This window comes from Cyanistes caeruleus, chromosome 6 (assembly GCF_971803275.1).
Source record: "Cyanistes caeruleus chromosome 6, bCyaCae1.hap1.1, whole genome shotgun sequence".
NCBI classification, from domain to species: Eukaryota; Metazoa; Chordata; class Aves; order Passeriformes; family Paridae; genus Cyanistes; species Cyanistes caeruleus.
In genome coordinates, this window is record NC_141706.1 from 39,898,564 (window position 1) to 39,913,323 (window position 14,760).

Consider the following 14,760-nt stretch of genomic DNA (forward strand, 5'->3'; position numbering starts at 1 on the left):
TTAAATTACGTAAATCAGCAAGCAAACCTTTCCCAAATGGAGCAAGTGGTTGATAATGGTATATCAGAGCAAGTATTTTCACAAAACTATTTGATTTATATAATGCTCATAATAAGATTAATATATAGCACTAACTTTATTCCTTTATCTATAGCCAAGAAGAAAAACCAGGTCTCATTATGCCACATAAAGTAAAAACAACGTGGAAAAAGTCTCAGACTTTTTGTTGTTGCTGTAAGCCATATATGATCTTTGGCACATGAACTAAATGAACAAAGTTCTTCATTTAGTAATTCCTATTAAGCATAAAGGAGAAAGAGAAGACAGATGGAGGAGAAGGGAATAGTGGAAGTAATATATTTTTCTCAGCCAAGTTTCAAATGTAGGCTACAATTCAGCAAGAAGACATCTGCAAACAAGTGATGACAAGCCATTATTTCCATAACACTCAATCTGACCAAAAAGGAAAATTATATGTTAGAAGTATCAGCAGGGATACACAACAAGAAATATTAAAATTGCACACCATATCACTGTTATAGCAAAGAAAGTTTACAATAAGCATGTCCAAGAAATAGCTAGTCATATTTTTTCAAAGTTACATTTTATGGTGTCAAAAAAGGTTGCCAATACCTACATGATCTTTCTGTACTATAAAATATCCTCAGCCGTGTCTTCTCTACACCTGACAGCCACTTGATATAGGCGTTTTAAAATCTTCTACGAGGCACTTTAATTTTACAGCTCAAATCTTGTGTAGGTTTTGTCATGACCCTGGCAGCCTCTCTGGCCCTGTACAGTCTCCCTGGGGCTCCCCCACCCTGCCCAGGACCCCATGTCACCCCTGCAGGTGTCAGCCCAGCAGGGCCCATCTCCAGCTCCCCCCAGGTGGCCACGGGCCCAGCAAGCAGTCCCACCTGTGGGCCAACATCCCAGCCTGGCCTCAGGCCACCCCTCCAGCCCTGTCTGAGCACAGTTTCCCTGGCAGGCCTGGTCCAGCCCCCACCTGCTGATGTGCTGAAACCCCAGCCTGGGCTTGTCCTCATCCCCAGGGAGGTAGGTGTCCCATGCCCCAGGCTGAGGCCACCCAATGCCCCACACGCTAGGGAGCCCTCACCACCCCTGGTGCCACAGCCACAGGGAGCCTCCAGCTCACAGGGCACCCGGGCAGGTTTAACAAGTGTGAGAAACAAAAGATCAGCTTAAAACCACCAGCAGCTGTTTGCACAGGGAACGCCAACAACACCTTGAGTAAATGCACTAAGAGGCTAACAGGATCCAACACCTGTGCTGACTCAAGCCTTTTGCTATCACCCAGTTATTCCAAGTCTCATAAAGACAGGCAAATGGAAAACAGGAATCAGGCAAACAAAACTGATTTTTACTTGCTTTTAGAAGGTTTTAAGTAATGGGTGGCAAATCATGAGAGAGACTACTGCAGAAAGTACCAGCAAAGGACAGACGAAGTGGTGAGAGTAGACAAGCACAAGGAAGGAAAGTCAGAACACCTAATCACTGCTTGTGCACAGTAATTCAGCAGCAGTAGCCAGCTGGAGCTATTTCTTCTTAAAATAAAAGGTAATTACGCAACAGACTGCCCAGCTCAGCAGTGGGAAAGAAGACAACATGCATCTGAAAAGCTACAGCACTGAATCAAAAACTTTCTGCTTATATGTGGTTAGCACGGGCAGCAAGGACTTCAAAACTGCAGATGGAGATCTTCAGAGGGAGGGCTGCAAAACTTCTGCAGAATGACAGCTGCAGCCTGATTTGACGATGACCTAGAAAAGCTGCAGCAACTCCCTCAGCCACCACACCTCCAGTAGGCAAGCCTCAATGCACAGAGCCAAAGTGACTAAGGACATTCTTTGAAACACCAGCAATGCAAGAACATACTTAGTCCTGCTGACAAACTCTGGGCTGAGACTTAGAAGAAAAGAAAAATGATACAAGCAATTCTAGTCTAATAAGAACACATTAAAATTTGCTTTACTGACACTGGCAGGAAACCTAAATTTGATAGGAAGCAAAGAAGCTGTCAAGCCTTACCAGTTTTTCCACTCTAAGTCAAGATAACTACTTCAACCAACAGTATGATAATGAGAGAGCAAAACATATCGTATGTGTCAATAAAAAGTCCTGATTATTCAAATACAACAGTTCACGCATAATACAAGTAAGTGCTCAGAATACAACTCGTCAACATTTATCAACATGCTGGGAGCATAATCACATTCTTGTAAGATGATAAAGAGAGCAGGCCAAAAAGGAGAATTATGCACAAAATGGTCTTGCTCACAGTTAAGAATGGTTCTCTTTTCCCTGTGGGCCACCAGTAGGCAGTCACCTGAATTTCAGTGAGATTCTAATCGGCAAACTTAAAATTAAAACAGAAAGAAAATCCATGAATCTCCAAGCACATTTGAACAGAAAGAAAAAAACAAGTTCAAATAGTTAGCATTGCTATTGTGTATGCAAAGCAGTGGAATTAACACTTAAAATCAGATTTTTGAGCAATTTGTGCAGTGGTTCAGAAAAAGTTAAAGCAGTTTCACAGATGCTAGGACATGTAACTATCAATAAGACACTAGGCTACAAGCCTCAGTAGTTTAATTCCAACTTTCAAAATGTTAGGTATGTAAAAAATAAGACTGCAACTTCTCCCCGAACAGTTATGAGAAAGTTTGAGGTAATATTTCAAAATATACCTTATGAATTTCAAAGGTTTCATTATTTTCCACATTTGGTCAGTGAATATATAAAATTACAAGCACAACTACCCACTGTAAACAAGCACTCTTATACCTGCTTATAGATAAAAGAGATTCTTTTCAGCTTTCTCTGTTGCAAAAAGAGGCAACATTTTGAAATTCAAAGTAGAAAATATCAATATAACCTAAATAAACTGCTATCACCGACAGGCAAAATTTCAGTTAAGACTTCCAGTAGAACACCAAAACAATGGATCAACTTATTTCTGATGACAGGAGAATGAGGAAGTTTTTGTTCAGAAAGAAGTTCAACTCTACTGAAACTCAATAGATTTTGAAAGCATTTCAAAGGATCCAGGCCCTACTGGGGGTACCTCAAACACACATTATTTACAACTGGTATTTCTCTATGCAGTTAACACCAACTCAAAAGTTACTGCCTTCTAAAGGTATTATTTTGGCCCAGTACATGAAATCAGGAAATGTCATTGCTACTACATCTGTCGAAACCAAAGGAAACTCACTTTAGGCATACAAGATATGAATGAATAAATAAATAAAGGGAACAAGCAATTGCTTGGCTTGTTTTAATATCCTTTAGTCTAACTTACTACTAATGTCATTTATATGATTTATACCTCAGCTGCATCTGCATAATACTTCAAACTCACAAACACTGCCAAAGTGCATAAATACATTAAACAGTAGTAATGAAACTAGTAATCTGACATTTCAAAATCAGAAACTAATGTCCTTGTCTTGATGTATAAAATTCATTTGAACAGCATTAGAATAGAGATCTAAATCTTCAAAATTCAAATTTAAAATTGAAAAAAGTAAGAGCTTTCTATTTAGCATAATAATATGATAATCCTGTCATTTAACATTTGACAGATCAAAAATGCTAAATATCTGTCCGTCCAAAGGATGGGCACTCACTTGTACATGGTGGTTGCAGAATATACAGCTCATGCTTTACAGACAGACATGTCCTGTTTTGTGCCATGCTTAATTACATTGCTCCGCCAAGCATTCCTCTCTTCCTTGAGCATTCCTGATTACACACCAGGTTCATACCTGTGCTTGTGACACATAAGCATGAGGTAACTGCAGGGCTCATGCACAGGATAAAGGTATGCAACAGACTCCTAAGTCACACGTATCCATGCTGGGATAGCTCAGCACTTTTGCACCAAGCCACAGACAGTACAATGGGCAAAGGATATGGTGATACTGACAAGTGTTTAAAGACAGACTTCTTGCCAGCTAAAGAGATCCCACAGACCTATTAAAAGCATTACAAGGAGAAGGAATTTGGAAAATGTATTTAAAAGTTAAAAGTGGATTTGAAAATTCACTTATACTCCAGTTGCCATTTTCACTCAAATAAAAATCCACAGTGACAGGCATCAAGCATTCTCAAAGGAGAAGGAATTCAGAAACACAGAGCACAGCCATAAAAGGAGGTCAGGTAAAGCTATAAATGAAACCAGTCAAGTCTTCAGTGACAGTTGAAATCAAGTGAAAAACCTAAGATGCCAATTCCTACCGATTTTCCCCTTACAGTTATTAATTTTTTCAAACACAAACTACAAATCTTTAGGCAGAAAGTTTAATTGCTTGTTTTGTATCAAGCAAGTTCCAGACGGATACACAGTTTTCCTTCTATTCCAAAATTAGGTTTTGACTGAACAGAATTTCTGGGATCATAAAACATGCTTACTAAGTACTGCCAAATAGAAATTCCATGTGACTTCTTTTCAGTTTTCTTTGAATTACTGCATGTGTGAATTAGTTACCCTGAAGAACAGCAAATGGTATTAATCACAAGGCATCCTTAAATAGTATGAAAAAGCAAGGTTCCAGTTACCACCTTCTAGCACAATCATGCAAAACAAAGAGGTTATGAATTAGCTGAGAGCACACCTCCTCCTTCAAGCCAAAACAGCAAAGAATATTACCAACTTCACTGACAAACAGTTACATTTTAGGTAGTCTAATACAAAATGCTCCAAAATACAAAATAATAGTAATAAAATATGATTGAATGGTCATTCCTAAAGATATGAGTGATAATTCTGTCCCACTAGATTTGAAAACTCACATTCATAAATTGTATCCAACTGTCCCACATAAGGTTCCCTCTTCCCATTTTAGTTCTGAGACAGCACTCCACATACCACAACAGAGGGGTTAACAGGGGTTTATCGCTAGTATACCCACTTTATTAAACAAACAAGAAAAAGGAAAAAACAAAGAAGCAAACCCACAGGCAAAGGTCAGATTTCCATTCTCACCTGAGTACAGGGACAGTAGCCACAGGGGAAGATTCCCTTTCTCTTCCTGCTCTATTTCAAGAATGACCTCTCTTTGATTACCTTCATAAACTTGTTCTGCTAAATTGGAACATTGCTATGAACATTGCTGTGCCCACTTGTGGAAATTATAGGAAAAAGGACCTTCCTCAGTCATTCTGAATCTTGAACATGGAAAATAATGCAGAAAAGAGCAAATATATGCAAATAATGCAGAAGAGCATCCATTTCTGTTTCCAGAAAATGATGTACAGTATCTGCACTACCAGTGAAGTCTAGAATTCAGAACATATAGAAATAATATGTATTAGGCAGCCACCACTGACTTATGCAAGCTTCAGTGTGACATCAATGTTCTTCTTATAAAACTCAACTAAACAGGATTGATGCCTCCTGACTTGTGGATTAAAAGAAGCCGCTTGCAATGAAGCATTTGGTTGACTGAAGAGATTGCATTTTTAGAGAACCATTTTCTGGCAGTCTCACTGTTGCACACATTAACAGAATATCTAAGAAATCATATTCTAAGAGAGGAATTGCCACCTCCACCTTACAAAGGGGAAAAAAAAAATCATCCCAACTAACTTTATCAGTATAGCTATAATTCTAGTGTCTGGCAGGAACCTTCTGTCTGTCTCTCACTGCAATGTTTCCTCTCATTATGCAGTTTAAGAAAAAAAGGTTCGTCTCTATGCTAAATCAGCCCAAACATCCTTTAAAATTAGTATGACAATCCAGGCACAAAATTATTTTTTCACCAAAGTACTACATTCTGTTCAACACCTCTATTTCAACTCCATCAAGCTGTAACTCCTGTCCTGTGCTTAGTGTTTTGATATACTTTTGAGGAATGTCTTGAGCAATTCAAATCTGCAAATTTCATACCACAACCTGAATACACAGAAGTGATAATGAACTTAGCTGGTTACAGGAGATAAAATCCTTTCCAAGTTTATGGATCTCCATTATCTATTTTTTGGGGGGAGAAGGAGTGGGCAGTACTATGCAGTTGATACAGAAAAAAAGGAATCAGGAGCAAAGTGTTGGATCTGAATGCCATAACTGTGGAATACTACCAGTTCTGATCCACACAAGTCTGCTTTTATTGGCCTTTTGGGTGTGTTCCCCAGAGAAGATGCAAAAAGAAATTACCTACTACCACTTTTTACATAAGTGTAAGTGCTTACACTACTTTATGCCTGATCTTTGAGCCTATGTCCTCTAGCTCACATATATTGGTAGACTACATTTTGGAGTATTTTTTTGTTTGAAGAACAACATTTTAGTGAGACAGAGATCTAGTACAGCTTTACAGTTTTAATAAAATGCCTGAATTGTTATTACTCAACAATACATTTTCAATGAGAATAGGAATTATCTCATTTTTCTTATCCTTATTTAAGGAGAGGCAGAAACCTACAACACTGAAATCAAACATGATTGAAATTGGTGGTATGATCCCAATATAATTTCAAAATGTGAACAGAGGGCCATAGTTGAAAGGGAGAACAACATTCACAACTTGTTTCAACTTATCCAAGTTTTATGAACAAATGTGGTTCTATGTATTTAGGGCTTTTAAATCTACCCTGAACAGTTTACTTGAAATTATGTTATTCTGGCTATTTCTACTGTAATTGAAAATGAAAGAAGATTCATTTCATCTTCCCTTCAAGCCCATGTAATCTTTTTTCATTTGCAATTTGTCAGCCCCTAAAAGATATTAAGGGTAGTCTTCAGTCCTATTCCCAGGCTGTACTATTGATGGGACAGAAAACTATAGGACTTTTTCATCCAGTGCTTTCAAAGCCAGTCAGTGTGGCCTCTGAAGCTCTCAAGAAGCCTCATTCTCTCTTCCTTTGTGCTGCAAAGGCGATGCTAACTACAGTTCACACACAGAAAGAACTAGGTCCTTCAAACATCACCAGGTTTTCTCTGCCTTCTGTCAGAAGAACTCACCCTGCCCAAGATCTTACCTCCCAGTAGTCAGGAGGCTAGGACAGCTGTATTCACACTGAGATGTGTTTTCAATGTACCAGCACATTTGGTGACTTTTAAGTTTACTCTAAGACCTGTGAGATTTCCTAAAATAATGTACAAATGTTTGCTGAGCATTCAAATGTGCACAGTATTCCTTCTAACTTTTGCAGATATGTTAACTGCTCCAAGGTGTGTGACACCCAGTAAGCCCAAGGTGCAAACACCAGAGGCAGGCATAAATGGAAACTCAAATTGCTACTCACCTTATTACCAGAAGTTCTTGCTCTTCTACAATCAAAGCAGACAGCCTTGTTAAATAAACTATGTAAATTTGATTCAAGATCAAATGCAAATGTTTACTGTCCTTTATTTGCCTTTCCTTCTATACAACAGCATTATTTACCGCTCTGATACCTTTTAACAATTGTAATAAGAACAATTCAGATCTAGTATTTCCTTGTACATAGCTCTGTCTTCACCAGAAACACAATTCCCTCCTCTATTCATTTCTGAAAGGAATCAAAAATGACTTTACTCAGGGGGTGTACACCCTGTTACAATACAGTAGCAAGGCTAGAGAAGTGTGAGAATGTACACTGAAGTCGGAAGGAAAATATTTTTAAGCAAATTTGCATCAACTATGATCTTGCTCTAGATTTGTTAAAATCTTATCCAGATTATTGTTATTAATACACTTCTGTGATCAATATTCTTTACTGCAATATGCATGGCATTCTACAGCTTATTAAATATCAAGGTTTTGTACATTTCTGCTGGTAGCTTAACACTTTTCTTTGAAATCTTCTTGTTTCAATATTAGGCTTTCATAATAATCATGCTGTAACCTGAGTAGGAAACCTGCTGCAACTATAGTTTTTTTAACCACTCATACCTGTCTGAAATTTGGTGAAGGGATGGAACAGAAGGTAAAAGAAAGGCAATCCAAGTATATAACAGCAGAACAATGAGAAAGAAAAGGAAGGGAATCCCAACTAATTTTTATATGAAGACGAACATTCAACAGTGACAGGACAGACTCCAAAGAAAGTAGAAATGTCTTCCTCCAAGAGGAAGAAAATCTGTAAGTGTCACATTCAACAGAGAGTCAGAATCCTGTGAGGTACACAAGTGCCTTTAAAATTAATGATGATCTGTGTTCATTATGTTCAACAACTGGAGAAATCCCTGAGAGATCTCTTCAGGACAGGTAGGTAAAGCCTCACAGATAATTACTGATATTTCAACAGCTCTTTCAGTAGCTCTGCCATTATGCAAGGATTCAGACATGCATATTATCATCGATTTTATCACTAATAAAATACATTAAACACAGTATAAACAAAAGACAAAAGCAAAAAAAAAATCCAAACAAACAAAAAATTTCCCATACCCCACAGAAATAAGGCAGACCTGTTTGATTTTTGCACACATTTACTTTGAAAATAACATTTTCATCCATACCCAGTAAGTATCAGCTATCATGTTACCATCACAACAGTTTTTCAGGGTTGAATATGGCAAGTTCCAGTCTTTAAACAAAACAAAACAACCCACCCAGAAACTCAAAGGTCTGAATCCAAACCCTGGTAGACATAATACTAAAAAGTTGCTTGGGGTTTTTTAATAGTGAGTTTACACGCAATGCAGAAGTACAGTATGCATTTCAGGGGTGATGCCGAGTCAGAATATAAACTAACAGCCTTTACTCAGCCTGACAAGTACAGCGAGGCCACCAATGAAACACAGTGCATACTGATAGGCAGAGAAGTTGCAGAAAAAGAGACCCACTAAACAATATCCTTACTAGGGTCATAGTGCACCCTAAATGGAATATACATATGCTTTCTTCTGGTCATTCATCACTCAGGTAGCTGAACTTAGTCTTCCACAAATTCATATGCTTTTAAGAATCCAACAGAACGAACCACTTTTTAAAAAGTGGGATACTACCAGGGTTGCAGTAATCAGTAATTTTTACTATTCCTGTCTACATGTTAGAACTCTTTCAAATATGAAAAGATGAGTCAACTACATTTTTAAAGTCAATATCCCAATATACTTGAGGCAAGGGGAAAAGGAAGGAAGGGGAAGCTTAGGGTTTTGGTTTTTTCTTCAAAAAAGTTTTCACATTATTCCATTTGCTGAAAAAAGAAAGAAGCATTTCATTTGCAATGTACATACGTGTTATAGACTACAAGATCTATTAGTATTTGAGAATCTTCTGTCTCTCCAAGAAAATTTCTTACAGAAAGGTTTGCAAGGACAGGCAACTCCATAAAAACCGGCATCTATAATAAAGCAGCCATGAGTGTAGGCACATAGCACATGGTACAAATATTGTTCTTACAACTTCTTAAAAGGCTTTCATCTAGCTTTTACAAGGATACTAATTTCTCAAAAGCTACATCATTAGAAGAGCTGCTGCTAAATCCTCATGAGAAAGATTCTGAAATTAAGAAAGAGTTAAGTGCATTTTGTGCTTTTAGCTACTATGCCTACTGATGTTCCATTCTTTCTTCAAAGAGCAATCTTTTGTATGGCCATCTGCACAGCAAGTAAAGAAAGCAAGAGATGTTTTCCCAAATAAAGACATCACAAAACTGTGGGTATAGCCCTAATAGCCAGATGCATACTTGGAATTCTTAGCAACTCGTTAGTTTTAGTTGCTCGCTCAGCTTGACAATTCTAGCATCATTTATACTTGAGGGACTATTTTATTACTGTAGAAGGAAACAATTTCATAAGACCCCCATGAAAACTTAAAGATTTCCATCTGGAATCAAGCAAAGGATCTACTGCTAATAAACCTTCCAAAAATCTTTTTGCCTCACATGTCCATTCAGGCCAAAGACCAAAACAAAGAAAACCAAAACATTGTGGTTACGCAGAGATGCAAATTCACCTCTTAAAAAGCAGAGATCTCACATATACATAAATATGTAATTAATTTACAAATTATATATACTAAAGATAACTTTTAATCAATAATTTTAAAGAAATACCATAGAAAATGGTACATACTGAAAGTACAGTAGAGATATTACCCGGACTTAAAGTGCTCAGACATTTTGGAGTAATGAAAAATGCTAACCAGAACCGGAAGCAGCTCTTCAGTGTCCTGTACCTTGTAATACAGATAATCCTACATAGAAATCAATTGCTCCATTCAATAAAAGATTAAAAGTTAACGGATGCATTTCTCTTGCCTTTGAATGTACATTACTCAAATTTTAAGCTTAATGAAATACAGAATACTCTGTACATCATAAAATATGTTAGACTTGCCAGCACCATACTGAGGCAAACGACCACACATCACTTGAAGTTTTTTCTTTTCTTTGACCCTTTAGCGCTGGCAAAGCACTGGCTTCTTTTGTTCCACTATAGAATAAGAAGCAACCATTCAATGAGCTATCTGATATAATTCCAGGTCCTTCCTTATTCTATCAATATTTCTTCCAGCTTTTCATTTTACGATGTTCAGAAACAAGTTATCCAGCTCTGCTAATTTAAAAGCATTTATTCATAACAGCTATTATTTACTCATTGTATGTTGAATATTTCACATCCTGTCACAGAGAGCAATAACGTATCTGGAAAGATCCAGAACATACTACTGTGGCATTTATAGAACACTTACCTTTCATCCCTTGTCATCAATAACTTTATTGTTTCATTTAAAGTGTGCAACACACAAGAAACCTCATGAAAGGGGAGTAGAACTGAATGTAGAGGGAAATGGAAACACAAAGCAAGTCACAGAACTGCAGAACTACTGAATGGTTTGGGCTGGAAGTGACCTTAAAGATTATCCAGCTCCAGCACACACTGCTGGGTCATGCCCAGCCTCTCACCCAGCAGCACCCCAAGTCCTTCTGGGCAGGGCTGCTCTCCATCTCTCCATCCCCAGCCTGTGTTGATATGATACCAGGGGTTGTCCCAACCAGGTGCAGCACCAGCACTTGGTCTTGTTAAAATTCCTAAGATTCCCATGGGCACACTTCTTGAGTTTGTCCAGGTCCCTCTGGATGGCATCCCATCCTTCAGGTGTGTGAACCACACCACTCAGTTTGGTGTCATCTGCAAAGCTGCTGAGGGCGCACTCAATCCCTCTGTGTATGTCAATGATGAAGATACTAAATAACACAGTTTACAGATCCCTAAGGGACACCACCTGTCACTGACCTCCATGAAGACTCTGAGCCACTACTTGACCACTACCCTCAGAATGTGACTATCTAACCAATTTATTTTTCATTTAACAGTCCACCCAGCAAATCCTTTTCTCTCCAATTTAAAGAGGATGTTGGGGAGGACCATGTCAAAGGTGATGACATCTAAATGTCATCTAAACTAAATGACATTGGTAGCTTCTTTTGTCCACTGCTGGAGTCACTCCAACATAGAAGGCCACTTGATCAGGCAGGACCTGCCCTGGGTGAAGCTGTGCTGGCCGTCTCAGGTCACCTTCCTGTCCTCCATGTGTCCTAGAACAGCTTCTAGGAGAATCTGTTCCATGACCTTCCCAGCCAGAGCTGAGGTTGACAGGTTGGTAGCTTCCAGGATCCTCCTTTCTATCCTTTTACAAGATGGGCACAATGCTTCCCCTTTTCCAGTCATCTGGGTCACATCTTGCTCTTCCAAAAAGTTACCTTGCTTCTAAGATAAGCTAGAAAAGTATAATATTTGAATGAGGAAATAAGAACATGAAGAAAGGTGAGAACTCACCTATCAATAGAGGAAATCAATCTCTAGTCAACATTTTTGACCAAAGATGCCAAAATTAATAACTGACACGTGACAGGGAAATACACACCTTTAAAGTCCCTTAAGAAGTCTCTGAGGACTGCTAAATGATGTTTGAAAGAGAACAGCCTCATGATTAAAATCACATACAAGGGTTGCTAAGATAAGAAACAGTGAGAAATGAAGAAGAAACAGACAAAATTATAAAGCCAGCAAACAAAGAGTGAGATTAGAAGGAAATTAGACACAGCTGAGACCATGTTACCAGAATAATCCTTGTCCAAGGAAGACAGCTGAACCAGAGCTACTGGTTCATTAATCAGATAAATACCTCCCATAGCTCCCACACCTCAGCAAACAACTCATTGCACCTCTCCATGTTTCAGTGGTACTGAACCCTCATTTCCTCCCATCTCAGGCATGTTTCTAGGGCGAGTGCTTCATTTCCTGGGAGTCCTATAGTATCTCTTTCCTATTTTCAGAAAAATTTATTCAGCATAACATACTACAATACATTATATCACAGTCTGGATTCTACTTTTCTGATCCCTATTATCCCTTCCACAGCATAACTCACTGAGCGAAATGAAAAGCATTTTCCTCTTACTGCAAGCTGAAATATGTATTTACCCCTCTATCAGAAAAGCAAGGTTCCCTTTCAGTCATAACAGACATCAATTGCCAACCCCACCTCTTACCACCCTTTTGAAAATGGAGGAAGGAGAAATGTTTGAATGAAAAGGCAAAAGTAAATATGAGCACTCATGTCAAAGCTGGGAACATCCTGAACTTCAGGATAAGCCTGTGCTGTAAGAACATGAAATAAATCCACAAATTGGGGGGAACACACAGAAAAATAACCTGGGATTTACTGCTTTGTCACCAGCAGGAAGTGAGAAAATGCTCATGGCCACCAAACCAGCTCCCTACGAAACACCCAGACTGCACCTTCACAAGGGTGGCTTTTATTGCTCCACCTGTGAAAATTCATTTCCTTCTGTGCAGAGACATGCACAGACTATGTCAGACACAACAGATGCACAATGAAAGACAGAAGAACAGTCCATATACATCACTGCCTGTTTTACTGTAGAAACCTAAGTAACAGGTTTGTTATCAACTGGAAAGATTTTTGTATTATACATTGGGCAAGATTCTCCATGGGATAAATTCAGAAATTTTAATACCAAGAAGACTTCAAATGCACACTGAAACTTGATTACAAGTTTCTTCTTGAATTGCTTAAAAGATAAAAAATAAAGTCTGATACACTGATAATCTATAAAAACAGAACTAGAAAGATGTATTATCACAGTTTTACCACAGATACCACCTTGAACAACTCATTTAAGATCATTTCCTTCTGCTGCAAATGAGGGGTAACCACACCCAGCTCAGGAATGTATGGGAGAGTTCAGCATCTGCTAAGTACTGGTGGGACCACCAGGTCAGTGTTTCAGGGCAGCACAAATGCATTCTTCAGCTTGATCACTGCTCAGAGAGAGTTGTAACTTAGCACCCAAAGTGGTACATGGGTTACTGTCAAAGACAACCCATTCCTGCACTTTCCGCTGTAACCAAACAGAATACCACAAACCAAAACAATATCACAAATCTAGCTTTTGAATTAATAACAAGCCTACTTTCACACACAAAACCAGTCAATATTCGAAAGTTAAGATTTGAAGACATCAGCTATTACTGTTTGAAAAAGGCAACTAATGACAAGCTATGTCAGCATCTTTACTATATCCTGCTTCACAAGTTTCCATAGGGGACAAACATGAACAAACAAGTGTCTGATACTACTGGAAAATTCCCAGTATTCTTAACAGAATACCAAATCAGCTCCCTAATAACCTAGTGGAGAGGAACAGAAAGCAGAATTTTGAACACAGTCTTATCACCCCCTTAACAGGAATGCAGAAGGACAACGGGATCAAGCCTTGCCTCACCCCAGGCCTGCCCACTTTCACAAATAAGCAGTCATTTCTACAAGAATAAATGAGAAGATTTATACAGAAGTAACTAGGAGTAGAATTGGACCCACAGGCATCTGGAACCATCATAAACCCTCATACTTCCACTCCAAAACACTGCCATCTCTTTCACAATAAGAAAAAGAAATGCAGTTTAATGCAGTGTTGTTTTAAATGACATGACTAAATCCAGTCTATTTCTTAGCTGACAGAGCTTATCTTTGAAGTTGTAGGAGGTTAAAATGCATGTTTACAAAAAAAAAAAAATACAAAGTTACTGAAGGCTAATATTTTTTAATTGCATACTTCTTGTCCCCTAAAATGAAACACTGTCTAGCAACCAAATAGAGCCTGAAACTAGTCTTTTATGTAATTCTTATGAGGATCTGAAGGTGCCCTATACATGGCTCCTATCTACTGAATTCCTTAATCGAGGTATAGGCACACTGGTTTCTTAATCCCTTAAAGGCTGTCACATTAGCCTTTGGTCAGATAAGGGCTCTGAGTTAAAATATCATATTGGACACAAAGAATTTACTCTTAAGATACTAAATGTCATATTGCAGATTCCATAAAATCATTGAAGTAAGTTAGAGGTCCTAGCTTTCTCCTGAAAAATTTCACAGATAATCAATTAGCTTACCTTCCCAAAGCTTTCTCAAGAGACACTCTCACGAAACTGATTTCCTGGGCTGGGGACAAGAGCCATCCACAATTCTGTATGACCTTGGCAAACCGGGGCATGCAGGGACAGTGGCATGTCAAGATGTGTAAGTGAGGTGGAAGCCAACAGACACAGCTACCTTCAGCCAACACAGTAGTCACAAAACCATACTGCCTTACTCCCAACTCACATAAAAGCTATTTCTGCTCATGCTTTTTAACACTGCTTACTGAATTACTACTGCTTACTGCATTACTATTTTGTGAAACACTACAATGCTGTGATTCATGCCCCCAAGGCTTTCAACTCCTTCCACTGACTAGACAGGAAATGTGGACACCTCAGGTCAGAAGATAATCAGGTGC

The 14,760-nt window shown here is 38.5% G+C and overlaps 1 protein-coding gene across 11 annotated transcripts in view; it reads right to left on the reverse strand.

Annotated features, from left to right (window-relative positions):
* Positions 1–14,760, reverse strand: part of STXBP6 (syntaxin binding protein 6) — a 101,213-nt gene that overhangs the window by 76,692 nt on the left and 9,761 nt on the right. The window contains exon 1 of one of the 11 annotated variants that reach the window (XM_086895969.1): positions 638–1,238. The exons of 7 other annotated variants lie outside the window; for them this stretch is intronic. The gene's annotated coding sequence lies outside the window, so the exon portion shown is untranslated. Of the gene's footprint in view, positions 1–637; positions 1,239–14,760 lie in introns of those variants that run through there. 3 more of the 11 variants (XM_023928368.2, XM_086895965.1, XM_023928366.2) reach the window with 3 other exon arrangements.